The following is a 14,292-nucleotide window of genomic DNA, read 5'->3' as shown; positions in this document are numbered from 1 at the left end:
AAATGGGAAAACTAGCCTTTGCTGGATAAAAAGTTTTTCCTCCCATTGATGTCAGAAAAATGCTATCTTCTGCTGCATATGTACCTCTAGACATGGGTCTTTCATGCAAAAAAAATGGTTGGTGTTTAGTCCCTAAAGGCTGTGGTGTGTTTGGTTAGTTGATAGTTTTGTTCTTCCCATGTGGTTGTAGACCCTTTATGCTCGTTCAGTCCTTTCTCTACCTCCTTCATTGGCATCCTCCTGTTCAGTCTGATGGTTAGATGGAAGCATCTTCATCTGTATCAATATGGTTCTGGCAGAGCCTCTGAGGAGGCAGCATCTGTATCAGGTTCTTTCCACTAAGCACTAATTAGAATCATCAAAAGTGTTTGGGTTTATTGGGCTCATATAGGGTGAATCCCCAGGTGAGGAAGTCTCTAGATGATCTTTTCTCCAATCCCTGATCCTCTATATATCCCTATATTTTCTCCCATGAACATTTCACTCTTCCTTTTAAGAAAGACTGAGGCATCCACTTTCTGGCCTTTCTTCTCTTTGAAATTCATAAGTTCTGTGGATAGTTTCTTCAGTATTCAAAGATTTTTGGGCTTGTTGTCATTAAGTACATCGAGTGTGTATTTTTTTGTGACTGGGTTTCCTCACTCAAGATAATAGCTTCAAGATCTATCTATTTGCCTAGGAATTTCGTGATGTCCTTGTTTTTAATAGCTGAGTAGTACTCCATAGTGTAAATGTACCACAATTTCTGTATCTATTCCTCTGTTGAAGGACATCTGGGTTCTTTACAGCTACTGGGTAGTATAAATTAGGTTGCTATGGCTATTCTTGAGCATGTGTCCTGGCGAGATGTTGGAGCTTCTTTTGGGTATATACCGAGAGTGGAATAGCTGGGTCCTAAAGTAGTTCTATGTTTTTGATATTCTTGTTTTTTTTTTTTTTTAATTATTCCAAATTTATTTGAAATTTGCTCTTTATAACTCTATGAAGAATTGAGTTTTAATTTTGATGGGGATTATATTGAATCTGTAGATTGCCTAAGGCAAGATTGCCATTTTTACAATGTTGATTCTTCCAATCTATTAGCTTGGGTGATCTTTCCAACTTCTGAGGTCTTCTTCAATTTCCTTCGTCGGAGACTTGAAGTTCTTCTTATACAGATCCCTTACTTGCTTGGATAGGATCATGCCATGGTATTTTATATTCTTTGTGAATATTATAAATGGTGTTGATTTTGTAATTTCTTTCACATCCTGTTTGTCCTTTGAGTAGAGGAAGGCTACTAATTTGTCTGAATTAATGTTATATCAAGCCACTTTACTGAATTTGTTTATCAGCTGTAAAAGTTCTCTGGTGGAATTTTTGGGATCATTAAATTATACTATCCTGTCATCTACAAATAGTGATATTTTCACTTTTTCTTTTCAAATTTATCACTTTGACCACTTTGTTGCTGTCTTAGTGCGCTGCCTAGTACATCCAGTACTGTATTGAATAGTTATAGTGGGCAGCATTGTCTAGACTCTGATTTTAGTGGAATTTTTGTAAGTATCTCACCATTTATTTTGATGTTGGCTACTGGTTTGCTGGATAGTGCTTTTCTATGTTTATGTATCATCCTTGAATCCTGACATTTCCAAGACTTTTAACATGAATTTTGTCAAATGCTTTCTCAGCATCTAAAGAGATGATTATGCAGTTTTTCTTTGAGTTTGTTTATACACTGATTACATTGATGGATTTCTGTATATTGAACCATCCTTGCATCACTAAGAGGAATTCTACTTGATCATTGTGAATGGTCCTTTTGATGTGCTCTTGGATTTTGTTTGCCACAAATTTATTGAGCATTTTTTACATCAATGTTCATGAGAAATATTTGTCTAAACATTTTTCTTTGTATAGTCTGTATGTGATTTACGAATGAGCGTAATTTTGGCTTCAAGGAATGAGATGGATAGTATTCCCTCTGTTTCTATTTTGTGGAATATTTATGTAGAGTATTGATATTAGGTATTCTGTGAAAGTCTGATAGAATTCTGCATTAAACACATCAGGACCTGGTTTGTTTTGGTTGGAAAGTTTTTGATGACTGCTTCTATTTCTTTAGGGGTTGTGGGACTGTTTAGATTGTTTCTCTGACCATGATTTAACTTTGGTACCTGGTATATTTCTAGGAAATTGTCCATTTCCTAGACATTTTCCAGTTTTGTTCAGTATAGGCTTTTGTGATAGCTTCTCATGACTTCTTGAATTTTCTTACTTTTTATAGTTATTTCTCCCCCTTCATTTCTGATTTATTTAATTTGTGTATCGTCTCAGTGCTCTCTAGTTAGTCTGGCTAAGGGTTTATCTATTTTGTTGATTTTCTCAAAGAACCAGCTCTTAGATTTCATATAATTATTTTTGTTTCTATTTGGTAGATTTCAGCTCTGAGTTTGATTATTTCCTGTTGTCTACTCCTCTTGAGTATATCTACATCTTTTGTTCTAAAGGTTTGAGGAGTGCTGCCAAGCTGTTAGTGTATGCTCTCTCCAGTTACTTTTTAGAGGAACTCAGAGCTGTGAGTTTTCCTCTTAGAATTGCTTTCATTGTATCCCATAATTTTGGGTATGTTGTGCCTCTGTTTTTTGCTAAATTCTAAGAAGGCTTTAATATCTTTCTTTATTTCTTCCTTGACCAATCTATCATTGAGTAGAACAATGTTAAGCTTCCATGTGTATATGGGCTTTTTTTCTTTGACTTTTTTTGTTTGTTTGTTTGTTTTTGTTGTTATTAAAGACCATGCTTGTCCATTGCGATCAGAGAGGATACATGGGATTATTTAGATGTTCTTATATCTGTTGATGCCTGTTTTGTGACTGAATATATGGTCAGTTTTAAGGAAGGTGTCACAAGATCATGAGGGGAAGGTATATTCTTTTGTTTTAGGATGAAATATTCTACAAATATTTGTTAAATTCATTTAGTTCATAACTTCTGGTAGTTTCAATATGTCTTTGTTCAGTTTCTGCTTCCATGATTGATGAGAGTCGGCTATTAAAGTTTATCCCACTATTGTGTATGACACAATATATGCTTTGATCTTTAATAGAGTTTATTGCATTAATGTGGGTGTCTTTGTTTTATGAGCATAGATATTCAAGCCTGAACATTTATCTTCAGAGAACTTTTTTCTGTGATGTGTAAAAAGTGGCCTTCTTTGTCTTTTTTAAAATTACTTTTGGTTGAAAATCTATTTTATTCAATATTAGCATGGGTACTCCAGCTTGTTTCTTAGGACCATTTACTTGGAAGTGTTTTTCCAACCTTTCACTCTGAGGTAGTGTTTTTCTTTGTTACTAAGATGAGTTTTCCTGTATTCAACAAAATACTGGATCCTGTTTATGTATCTACTCTGATAGTCCATGTCTTTCTTATATTTGGGGATTGAATCCATTGATGTTAAGAAATATTAAGGAATAGTGATTGTTGTTTCCTGTTATTTGTGTTGTTAGAGCTAGAATTATGTTTCTGTGTTTTTCTTTCTTGGCTTTTGTTGCAAGAAGATTACTTTTTTGATTTTCCTACAGTGAAGTTTCCCTCCTTGTGGTGGAGTTTTCTATCTATTATTTTTTGTATTGCTGGATTTGGAGACAAATAAGTTGTAAATTTGGTTTTTGTCCTGGAATATCTTAGTTTCTCATTTTTACTGAGAGTTTTGCTGGATAGAGTAACATGTTCTAGTATTTGTGTTCTCCTATTGTCTGTATAACATCAGTCTAGCATCTTCTAGCTTTTATAGTCTCTGTTAAAAGTCTGGTATACTTTTCCACTGGTCTGCCTTTATATTTTACCTATACTTTTCCCCTTTTCCTGATTTTAGTATTATTTATTTAATTTGATCATTTGTTATTTTTACTCTTATGTGTTGGAAAGAATTTCTTTCCTAGTCCAATCTATTTAGGGTTCCGTAGCCTACTTGTATGTTCGTGGCCATCTCTTTCTTTAGGTTTAGAAAGTTTTCTTCAATATTTTTGTTGAAGGTTTTCCCAAAAATCCTATATTGCATTTACACCATATGATCAAATAACTCATTTAATGTTCTGTTATTAACATACATACCAGTTTATTTTTAAATTATAAATTTTTTTTTTTACTCATTTTCCTTTAATTCCACTCACTGCCCCACTCTAGGTCATCCAGACCCATGAAATTTTTCTATCTGACATTTCCCATATCCTTTGACCCTGGGTATTTCCTTACCTTGACATTTCAATTCTCTGTGAGACTAGAAAAAATTTATCCCATTGAATACCAACAATGCAGTCCAGCTAGAAGAACAAGTCTCACTGACAGGCAAAAATACTTGGAATAGCCTGTGGTCCAGTTGTTTGGGACCTACATAAAGAAAAAAACTGGCAACTGGTGAGTGGGAGACCTAGGCTGCTGGGGAGCAGAGGGATCTCTGCGGAGTGCACACAGAAAGGGCACCCCCTGCCCTGACCTGCCCTGTCTTCCCAGACCCAGTGACCGGGAACAGATCGTAGAAACTTCTGTTCCCACCCGGAGACAACTTCAGGACACAGAGCGGAGCCTGGCCCAACTGCCAGCCGGAAAGGCGGATTGTACAGGCTGAGCAACTGGTGAGTGGGAGACCTAGGCTGCTGAGGAGCAGAGGGATCTCTGCGGAGTGCACACGGAAAGGGCACCCCCTGCCCTGACCTGCCCTGTCTTCCCAGATCCAGTGACCGGGAACAGATCTTAGGAACTTTTGTTCCCACCCGGAGACGATTTCAGGACACAGAGCGGAGCCTGGCCCACCTGCCAGCCGGAAAGGCAGCTCATAGAGGCTGAGCATCTGTGACCAGGAACAGATCTTACGACCGCCTGTTTCCACCCGGAGGCGACTTCAGGACTCAGAGAGGAGCCTGGCCCAGCTGCCACCCAGAACCTGGGCTGCTGGGGAGTAGAGAGATCTCTGCGGAGTGCACACATAAAGTGTACCAGAGACACAGACAAGATACAAGGGAAAGGCAAGAACATATCACTGACAACAAAATGGGAAGAGGAAAGAGAAAGGGTATATCCCAAGAAAACCAAGACAATCTAACAACACCAGAACCGAGCTCTCCCATAGTAGCAAACATCTGAATTCCAAACACTCCAGAAAAAAAAAGACACAGACCTGAAATCATGCCTCAAGACGCTGATAGAGTTACTTAAACAAGAAAGAGAGGAAAAGCAAAAAGATTCAGAAGCTTTTAAAGAAGAAACAAAAAAAAAAAAAACACTCAAAGAACTCAAAGAATCTCGGGGGCAGAAGACAACATTGCAAACATAGACAAAACAGCCAGAGAAGATGCAAAAAACAAAAGCTCCTAACCCAAAATGTCCAGGAAATACAAGACACAATGAGAAGTCTGAACCTAAGGATAATAGGAATAAAAGAGGGAGAAGAGTATCAACTAAGAGGCACAGTAAATATCTTCAACAAAATCATAGAAGAAAACTTCCCTACCCTCAAGAATGAGATGACCACGAGCATAAAAGAAGCCTTCAGAACTCCAAGTAAGTTGGACCAGAAAAGAAATACCTCCCGACACATAATAGTAAAAACATCAAGTGCCCAAAGTAAAGAAAGAATACTAAAAGCAGTAAGAGAAAAAAATCAGGTAACATATAAAGGCAGACCAATCAGTCTCACACCCGATTTCTCAACAGAAACTATGAAAGCTAGAAGAGCCTGGACAGACATCATGCACTCGTTAAGAGAGCACAAGTGCCAGCCCAAGCTGCTATACCCAGCAAAACTATCAATCACCATCGATGAAGAGACAAAGATATTTCAAGACAAATCAAAATTCACACAATATCTTACCACAAACCCAGCACTACAACGAATTATAGGTGGAAAACCCAATACAAGGACGAAATACAGCCCAGTAAAAACAAGAAAACTCCTAAACAAGAAAACTAAAAGAAGAAAAAAACACAGACACAACTCAACCCAAAAAAGCAAAAATGGCAGGAAACAGAAACAATTATTCCTTGATATCTATTAACATAAATGGTCTCAACTCACCAATAAAGAGACATAGACTATCAGACTGGATACATAAACAAAATCCAGCCTTTTGCTGCATACAGGAAACTCATCTCAGAGACAGAGACAGACACTATCTCAGAGTAAAAGGGTGGGAAAAAACTTCCAAGCAAACAGCTCCAATAAGCAAGCTGGAGTGGCTATTCTAATATTGAATAAAGTAAATTTCTAACCAAAAGTTATCAAAAAAGATAAAGAAGGACACTTTTTACTCATTACCAAGGAAATCTGTCAGGAGGAACACTCAATCTTTAACATATATGCTCCAAATAAAAAATCACCCACATTCATAAAAGAAACTCTACTAAAGCTCAAAAAATACATTTCACCCCACACAATAATAGTGGGAGACTTTAATACCCCACTAGCACCAATGGACAGATCAGGGAAACAGAAACTGAACAAGGACACTGCAAAACTAGCAGAGACATTGAACCAACTAGAATTAATAGATATATACAGAACATACTATCCCAAAGTAAAAGAATACACCTTCTTCTCACCACCCCATGGCACCTTCTCGAAAATTGACCACATAATTGGACACAGAACGAGCCTCCATCGATATAAGAAGATTGAAATACTCCCATGCATCCTCTCAGATCACCATGGTCTACCCCTGGTCTCTAACAACAACAAAGACAACAAAAAGCCCACATACAAATGGAAACTAAACAACGCTCTGTTAAAGGATAGCAGGGTCAAAGAAGAAATAAAGAAAGAAATTAAGGACTTTCTAGAATTCAACGAAAATGATAACACAACATACCCAAACCTATGGGATGCAATGAAAGCAGTATTGAGAGGAAAACTCATAGCCGTAAGTGCTTCTTAAAAGAAACTGGAGAGAGCTCACATCAGCAACCTGAAAGCACACCTAAAAGCCCTAGAACAAAAGGAAGCAGATATACCCAAAAAGAGTAGACGGCAAGAAATAATCAAAATTAGGGCAGAAATAGACCAAATAGAAACAAAAAGAACCATTGAAAGAATCAACAAAACAAAGAGTTGGTTCTTTGAGAAAATCAACAAGATTGATAAACCCCTAGCCAGACTAACTAAAGGGCAAAGAGAGAGTATCCAAATTAACAAAATCAGAAAGGAAAGTGGTGACATAACAATTGAAACTAAGGAAATTCAAGAAATTATAAGATCCTACTACAAAAACTTATACTCCACAATTGGAAAATCTGGAGGAAATGGATGAATTCCTAGACAGATACAAGGTCCCAAAGTTTAACCAGGACCAAGTAAACCATCTAAATAACCTATAACACCTAAAGAAATAGAAGAAGTCATCAAAAGCCTCCTAAACAAAAAAAGCCCAGGTCCAGACGGGTTCAGTGCAGAATTTTATCAGACATTTATTGGGGATATAACACCAATATTCGCCAAACTATTCCAAAAGATAGAATCAGATGGAATATTACCCAACTCATTTTTTGAGGCTACAATAACCCTCGTACCTAAACCACACAAAGACCCTACAAGGAAAGAGAACTTCAGACCAATCTCACTTATGAACATTGATGCAAAAATACTCAACAAAATCCTTGCAAACCGAATCCAAGAACACATAAAAACCATCATTCATCATGACCAAGTAGGCTTCATCCCTAGGATGCAGGGATGGTTTAAAATAAGGAAATCCATCAATGTAATCCACCATATAAACAAACTTAAAAACAAAAATCACATGGTCATCTCACTAGACTCTGAAAAAGCATTCGACAAAATCCAACACCCCTTCATGTTAAAAGTCCTGGAAAGAACAGGAATCCAAGGCCCATATTTAACCATAATAAAAGCAATATACAGCAAACCAACAGCCAACATCAAACTTAACGGCGTGAAACTTGAAGCAATCCCACTTAAATCAGGGACTCGACAAGGCTGCCCACTCTCCCCCAACCTTTTCTACATAGTACTGGAAGTCCTGGCTGGAGCAATTAGACAGCAAAAGAAGATCAAGGTGATACAAATCGGAAAGGAAGAGATAAAAACATCACTCTTTGCCAATGACATGATAGTGTACTTGAGTGACCCCAAAAATTCCACCAGAGAACTCCTACAGCTGATAAACAAGTTCAGCAAAGTGGCCGGATACAAAATTAACTCAAACAAATCAGTAGCCTTCCTATACTCAAAGGACAAACATGTGGAGAAAGAAATTAGGGAAAAGGTACCCTTCACAATCGTTACAAAAACTATGAAATACATTGGTGTGACTCTAACTAAGCAAGTGAAGGACCTGTATGACAAGAACTTCAAACCTCTAAAGAAAGAAATTGAGGAGGATCTCAGAAAATGGAAAGATCTCCCATGCTCATGGATTGAAAAGAGCAACATCTTAAAAATGGCCATTCTACCAAAAGCAATCTACAGATTCAATGCAATCCCCATCAAAATTCCAACCCAGTTCTTCATGGAATTGGAAAGATCAATGTGCAATTTCATATGGAATAACAAAAGACCTAGAATAGCGAAATCCATCCTCAACAACAAAAAAACATCTGCAGGAATCACTATCCCTGACCTCAAGCTATATTACAAGGCAATTGTACTGAAAACTGCATGGTACTGGTACCGAAATAGACAGGTGAATCAATGGAAAAGAATAGAAGATCCAGAAATGAGCCCTCATGTATATGGTCACCTGATTTTTGACAAAGGAGCAGTAAACATTCAATGGAAAAAGGACAGCCTATTCAACAAATGGTGCTGGTCCAACTGGCACTCAACATGCAAAAGAATGAAAATAGACCCGTTCTTATCTCCTTGTACAAAGCTCAAGTGTAAGTGGAGTAAAGATATCCACATTAAACCAGACACACTGAAACTATTAGATGAGAAAGTAGGGAAAACCTTAGAACACATAGGCAAAGGAGAAAATTTTCTGAACAAAACACCAATGGCTCAAGCTGTAAGGTCAAAGATTAACAAATGGGACTTAATGAGATTGCAAAGTTTCTGTAGGGCTAAGGACATCGTCACGAAAACTAAACGGCAACCAACAGAATGGGAAAAGATCTTTACCAACACCACACCAGATAGAGGCCTAATATCCAAGGTGTACAAGGAACTCAAAAAGCTAGACACCAGAGAATCAAATAACCCTATTAAAAATGGGGTACTGAGCTAAACAAATTATTATCAGTTGAGGAACACCGAATGGCCGAGAAACATCTGAGGAAGTGCTCCACATCCTTAGCCATCAAGGAAATGCAAATCAAAACAACTTTAAGATTCCACCTCACACCAGTCAGATTGGCCAAGATCCAAAACTCAGATGACAGCAGATGCTGGCGAGGCTGCAGAGAAAGAGGAACACTTCTCCACTGTTGGTGGGGTTGCAAGCTAATACAACCACTCTGGAAATCTGTCTGGTGATACCTCAGAAAATTGGATATAGTACTACCTGAAGACCCAGCTATTCCACTTCTGGGCATATATCCCAGAGACACTTTAATACACAACAAAGATATATGCACCACAATGTTCATAGCGGCTCTATTTATAATAGCAGAAGCTGGAAGGATCCCTGATGTCCTTCAGAAGACGAATGGATACAAAAATTGTGGTACATATACACAATGGAATACTACTCAGCCACCAGAAACAATGACTTAACCAAATTCTTAAGAAAATGGCTGCATCTAGAGAAAATCATCCTGAGTGAGATAACCCAGTCACAAAAGAACAGACATAATATGCAGTCACTGATAGTGGGAATCTAACCCCAGAGGCTTGCACTCCCCCAGAAACAACTCACAGACTGTATGAAGTCCAAGAAATAAAGAAAACAAAAAATATACATATATTCACAAAACAAGAAGACTTTAACTATTTCCATGTTGCGTTTTGTTTTACATGTACTTTATGCTTATTGTAACTAGTAGGTTTTCAATGCATACTGTCAAGCCCTTGAAAAAAATCAAGTACTGTCTAAAAATTATATTCACATGGTTTTATGTAAAATTTATTTTAATTTCTGAAAAAACAGTACTGACAAAAATGTATAATTTTAAGCAAAAAATGTTTAAAATCTGTACATTTATCTTTGGTTTGCAAAATAAAGTCGTTAAAAAAAAACTGCACTTCTGATACATGTGTTCATGAAGGCCTAAGTCCATCATGTGTGTTCTTTGACTGATGGTTCAGTAACTGAGAGCCACAATGGTCCAGGTTAGTTGGTGCCATTGGTCACTGTGTGTGTAGTTCCTATCCCCTCCATATCCCACAAACTTTCTTCATATACTTCCAAAATTGTCACCAAGCAACATCAACTATTTGGCTGTTGATGCACGTGTCTATGAATCAGATGCTGGGGGGGGGGTTGTGCTTTAAATTTATGAAATGTTCAGTCCTGATAACTGCAAAGGGCCAGGCTCTATTAATACAGGAAGTATTCAGTTTCTTTAATAAATCAGCTAAACTTTTTAAATAAACATTCATTCTCTTTCTGTCCAGAATTAGAACTTACTTACTTTTTTTTTTTACTTAGGTTTTAAACATCTATTCATTCCTTTAGAAAAGAAAGGTTTCTTTCAAGATGCTATCACTATCTTGTTAAAAGTTGTTTGCTTTCAAATAAAGTGAACATTTTTTTCCATTGGAGAATTGACATATATTTTCATCAATTATTAAATGTTACTTTTATAACATTTCAAATGTTATTTTATTTACCTGAGTGTTTTTCGTGCTTTTGTGCATTTTCATTCAGTGAGTCTTGCCTGAAAAACTCAGAAGAGAAAATCACATCACCTAGACGTAATATAGAAAAGTTTAAGCCATTGTGTGGGTAAGTTCTGGAAAGTGAGCCCTGGACCCCTTCAAAAGCACCCATTCTTCTGAACAGTTGAGATTCTCTTCACCCATGACGTCAGTAATTTTTTGGAGTCATATATATTTTGCACATTAGGAATAAAATCTCATAATATCATAAGGTATACATATTTATAATTTATACAAATAAGTAACTGCAGAAGTTGGTGCCATAAAGCACACATTTAAACCTATCACTGAAAGGACAGTTTGACTTTCAGGATATACTTCATAACAGGTGAGATAATCCTGCCTCAATATCTGGAACAGATCTGGCACTCCAGATGCCCTTTCAAAGTCAAAGTCAGCTTGAATCTCAGAAATTCTGTCACAACCAGGCTCACAGAAAGGACAGGCTCAAGTAGGAGATAGCAAGGCCAATTAGCTTCAAAGATAAGCATATGGCTAGAGTCAAGCCAACTTGGACATAGCACTACCTAAGGACCTAACTATACCACTCCTAGGAATATACCCAAAAGATGTTCTAATATATATCAAGAACACATTACATTATGTCCACAGCAGCATTATTTATAATAGCCAGAAGCAAAAAGAACCCATATGATCTCCAACAGAGAAATGGATACAGAAATATGTGGTACATTTTCACAATGGAACACTGCCTAGCTACTAAAAACAATGACTTCATTAAAATTTTAGGCAAATGGATGGAACTAGAAAATACCAATTTGAATGAGGTAACCCAGTTACTAAAGAACACACATGGTATATATTCACTGATAAGTAGATATTAGCCAAAATGCCTGTAATACCCATGATACATCTCACAGAACATATGAATAAAGCTCAAGAATAAGAAAGACCAAAGTGTGAATGCTTTGGTCTTTCTAAGAAGGTAGAACAAAATACTAACTGGAGTTAGTGGGTGGGAAGAACATGAGCAATAAAGAGAAGGATAAGGGGAAAAAGGGAGAAAGGTTTCATATAGGAGGAGATTCCGGATAATATACAGAAGGTCAAGAAATTGAATAAAGATTTGTAGCAATGGGAAATGGGGAATGGAGGTTAGTCAGCAGAAAGTCTCAGATAGCAGGAAAGCAAGAGGCTCCCAGAATGAGACTAGCTGGAATGACCAACCAAGAAAAGGGAGAATGTATAGAGATTATATCCAGAAGTTAGGCAAGGTCCCTGGTTAGAAGTTGGAGCCACCTACTCATCTTCCAAATTTTAACCCATAATTGCTTCTATATAAAGATAGTATAGGGACAATGTATGAAGCAGAGTGTGAAGGAATGGCCAATCCAATCTATATTAGTCAGGGTTTCTATTCCTGCACAAAAGATCATCACCAATAAATAATTTGGGGAGGAAAAGGTTTATTCATCTTACATGTCCATATAGCTGTTCATCACCAAAGGAAGTCAGGACTTGAACCCAAGCAGGTCAGGAAGCATGAGCTGATGCAGAAGCCATGGAGAAATATTGCTTACTGGCTTACTTCCCCTGGCTTGCTCAGCCTGCTTTCTTATAGAACCCAGGACCACCAGCCCAGGTATGGAACCACCCACAGTGGGCTGGGCCTTCTCTTTTTGATCATGAGTTGAGAAAATTCCTTACAGCTGAATCTTTTGGAGGCATTTTCTCAACTGAAGCTCCATTCTCTGTGATAACACAAACTTGTGTCAAGTTGACACAGATCCAGCCAGTGCATAGACACTGTCACACCTGGGGCTCCATCCTATATATAGACACCAAACCCAGGCACAATTGCCAATGCCAAAAGTGCTTATTGACAGGAGCCTGTTATACTTGCCTCTGGAGAGGCTTTGTCAGAGCTGGGCAAAGACAGATATGGACCACCATAGCCACCCTTTAGAATAAGCACTGGGACCCCAATGGAAGAGGTAAGGAAAGGAGGAGGAGAAAAAAAAAGGGTTTTCAACCCCATAGGAAGAGCAATATCAACAGCCTTCCCTACCCACTCCGAAGTCCCAGAGACTAAACCACCAACCAATGTGTACTCATGGAGGAACTCATGGTTGTAGTTGTATATGTAGCAGAGAATGGCATTTTTGACATCAATAAGATGGGAGGTCCTTGATCCTGTGAAATATTGATTTCCTAATGTAGAGGAATGTTAGGGCAGTGAGGTGTGAGCGGGTATGTGGGAGAGTCCCCACATAGAAGCAGGGGGAGGGGAAATGGGAACAGGTTTGTGGAAGGAACTGTGGGAAAGGGATTACCATTAGAAATACAAATATATAAAATATCCAGTGGAGAAAATTAATGAGCATAACCATCAGAAATTATTGACAATTGGCACAGTCAGAATCCAGTTCTCCCATCACAGCAAGCCCTGGATACACTACCAGATATGAAAAGTATTATTTTTTTTCTTTAAAGCCCCTCTCATGAAGATGGTAGAGGTCTTTAAAGAGGACATAAATAAGTAATTCCCTTAAAGAAATACAGAAGAACACAGGTAAACTGGTAGATATTCTCTAAAAAGAAACACATGGATCCCTTAAAGAAACACAGAAAAATATGATCAGACAGGTGAAGGAATTGAGCAAAAATATTCAGAATCTAAAAATGGAAATTGAAACATTAAAGTAATTAAAAAGAGAGTAAAACCTTGAGATGGAAAATCTAGGAAAAAGATTAGGAGATAAAGATGCAGTCCTCACTAGAAGAATACATAGACAGAAGAGAGAATCTAAGACATAGCAGATACAGCAGAAGTTATGATCAGGGCACTCAAATAAAATACAAAGTACATCAAGGTTTTTACTAAAATTATCAAGGAAATGTAAGACACAATGAAAGTACCAATTTCAAGAATAATAGGAAAAGAAGAAAGTAAATATTCCTAATTCAAAGGGCCATAAAATATCTTCTGCAAAATCAGAGAAAAAAAAAATTCCTAACATAAGGAAAGCAGTAGCCATAAACAGGTGAGAAGCTTCTAGAATGGAATAGATTGGATCAGAAATTAAATTCCTTCTGTCACACAACAATCAAAACACTAAATAGAAAAGCCAAAGAAATAATATTAGAAGTGATAAAGGGCTCCATCTCTGCCCAGAGCCAAGGGCAGAACAGGCACGTGGCCATTACTACTTACAGTCTGCCTGCAGAGAACTAAGCACCCAGAAGAGACAATGGAGCACTCTCCCTACTGAGCCCAAAGAGACTATGAGAGCTAGAAAATTCTAGAAAGACATCATACAGATCCTAGGAGAACACAAATCCAGAACAGGTTATTATATTCAACAAAACTCTCAATTATTATAGTTGGAGAAACCAAGATATTCCAGAACAAGACAAAATTTACAGTGTCTGTCCAAAAATCCAGCTCTACTAAAGATGATAGATTAAAAAAAAAATTCCAACATAAGGAGGAAAACCACATCCTAGGAAAATAA

Source organism: Micromys minutus (assembly GCF_963924665.1).
Source record: "Micromys minutus genome assembly, chromosome: 5".
NCBI classification, from domain to species: Eukaryota; Metazoa; Chordata; class Mammalia; order Rodentia; family Muridae; genus Micromys; species Micromys minutus.
The sequence above is the reverse complement of the archived record's forward strand: the minus strand, read 5'-3'. Positions refer to the sequence as shown.